Source organism: Dipodomys ordii, unplaced genomic scaffold (assembly GCF_000151885.1).
Source record: "Dipodomys ordii isolate 6190 unplaced genomic scaffold, Dord_2.0 Scaffold90, whole genome shotgun sequence".
Classification (NCBI taxonomy): domain Eukaryota; kingdom Metazoa; phylum Chordata; class Mammalia; order Rodentia; family Heteromyidae; genus Dipodomys; species Dipodomys ordii.
This window is the reverse complement of record NW_012267306.1, coordinates 1,487,754-1,490,596: the sequence shown is the minus strand read 5'-3', so window position 1 is coordinate 1,490,596 and position 2,843 is coordinate 1,487,754.

Genomic DNA, 2,843 nt, shown 5'->3' with positions numbered 1-2,843 from the left:
GGTCTGATAGATGGTTTCCCATGCTAAGCAGACTCCACTGGGGTCGGCGTGGCAGGTTCGGAATGTATGCATGTACATGCCTGTATGTACCAGATCATGCTGTTAGATTATACACGTTTTTGTAGAGTATGATCTAAATGTTTGGAAGCCACTTCCAAGCCAAGCTTCACCAATCTTCCTGCTCTTGTCTGCCTACTCTTTCATAATCACACATGAAAAGTACTCCTCCTTTTGCCATTGGTAAACATTGACCTTCACTTCTGAGTTCTCTCAAGCTTTATTTCTAATGTGAAATCTTTGTTCTCTGTTATGAACCATTGGTAACACACATCCTTCTCCACAGCCCCTTCTCTCATCTAGAAGGTCTCGAAAGTTCTTATTCATTTCTGATTCTTCAGCTTTTTTGTCAGCTAGTAATACACAGAGCAATAAGTATTTGTTGAATAAACCATAAGCTCAGGTTGTTTTGTGTGTTTTTAAACACTGAAAACCATAAGGGAATCTCTTAAAAGTGTAAAGTATTCTGCTAATACATTCTTTGTGTGTATGTGTTTATGTGTGTGCTAGTATTGGAGCTTGAACTCATAGCCTTGGTGCTATCCTTTAGCATTTTCACTCAAAGCTAGCGCTCTATCATTTGAGTTACAAGTCCACTTCTGGCTTTTTGAGGATTTAATTGATAGTAGAGTCTCAGTGACTTTCCTGCCCAAGCGTTCCTCACACCAAGATTCTCAGATCTCAGCTTCCTGAGTGGCTAGGAATATAGCTATGAGCGCCACTGACCTTTAGAGTGCTCACTCATTCTGAAATTTAGTATGTTTTGCAATCACATTCATTTCATGTTAAAGTACAAAACAAACACCCAGCCAGAAGAGCAATTCATCTCCAAGAAAGCAGTTTAAATTGCCATTTTATTTGCTACCAATATCTTTTATTGCAAGAAATACAAAAGATATGACAAATGTACAAACCATTTTCTTTTTGCTTTCATCAATTTTGCTTGCACATAAGTGAACACAATGGACAGCAACATTTCAACATCAATTTTGAAAAAAAATGAATTGCATTATCTGACAATAAATACCTAAATTTGCATTCTAGCACCCAGTAAGACATCCAGTTTCCAAAGGACAATTGCTCTGTAACCCTCTGAATTTCCTGACCTGTCACCTTTGCAACTGCAACAGAATCACTACTACAGTTCCCTTTCCCCAAGCGTCTTAGAGGAAGATGTCTGAAGACACAGCCATCTCTGACCTCAGAAGCTTGGGGTAAGAAAGTTTTTTTTTTTTTTTTACTGCTCCAACAAATAATTTCTAGTGATGGGAAATTTAGTGGAAATTGTGGTGGTCCTTGAACGGCGTTACAAAATATGAATGCTTACGTTTCCATTCTTCTGTCCAAGTGCAAAAAATTTGAATAAACTGACCAGTATTTTCATCTGACTCAAAGAAAGGGAGACAGAGCATTCATTCAGGCTCAGGGCCTACCAAAGAGGGTAACCTTAGAGATAAGCCTTGTTTTCTCTTTTCTTTTCCCTCAGGAAGGCTGTGTGAAATGGGAGATGGTCATTAAAATGGCATGGCCTCTCAGTCCTTCTCATCCTGTTGCTGTCCGTACTCAAGGTCATTATTTTTTCTTGGAGGGTTAATAATCTGGCCACATAGGAAAGTCCTTATTTTTCAAGGAATGTGCTATACTCACCCTTGAGCAGAGCACGGGCCAGTGCAATCTCTGTTTCATGTACAGAGAAAAGAGAAGAAGCAATATACTTAACACCAAGTCATCTGCCAACAGTAAGACTGTGCTCTAGACAGTGATTTTCCACACTGCTTCTTTGACCTGCTAAACCCAAGCACCAAAACAAGCACTCTGAAGCAATATGAGCAATTGGAATGAGAGGAATTATGCACCATGAAGGAACATGCACCCTGATGTCTGTACCCTGATATTAAAATAGCAGAATGAGCTTCAAGTATGAAGAAACACAGTCAAAGTACAGCTGGTAGACAGATAGAAAACAGTCTGGAATGTGGTTTGTATTCTTGGTTAGTTGTTCTCCTGGTACACAGTCAAAAGTGAATGCTCTAAGAATAACTTGGTTTAAGCAGCATAAGATACATATGAAGATGCTAGAGAGCCTGTCTGATTGATGGATGTCATAAGCACATCCTGTGCTCACTATCAAGAGCCACCTTTTGATGACTATGGTGAGCCAAAGGTCAGGTTGGGATGATAGCCAGGCCTAGGCTGGCACTTTGGTGCCTAAAATATTGCTTATCATGTTACTGATGCCCAAAAATCATCACAGAAAGAAGAAAACACCAGGTGGACAGCTCAGGGTGGTGGCAGGGAGCACCTTTAGTGGGAGGAAGAGATGCAAGGAACCGATGTGATGTATGTGGGGTGGCAGGGGAGAGATATTGGTCATACTGGGCTGGTTCATACAGCCTACATTCGCATACGAAGTGCACAGCCTACAGCCCTAGAACTGTGATTTTAAACACAGAAACCAACAGGCCTAATGTCCTAATGGAGATTTTTACTTGAAAAATATTTTCTATTGTAAGTCAGACAAAAAGAAGCATACAGTGTCTGATAGCCTAGAAGAAAACATGAAGTAGGCCCTAAAAGAATGCAGAAACACTAATACATTTTAAGGTGGAAATATATTTCTACACATCTCAGATATGAGATTCTTACAAGCAAAACGCCCTCATCTGCACTTCTGGGAACTGATTATTGTGCTTTTCTTAACACATACTTTCTCTTCTATACAAAAACACATGCCCTTGAACCTTCAGATCAAACAAAAATCACCAGAAACACAACCAGCTTTTGAA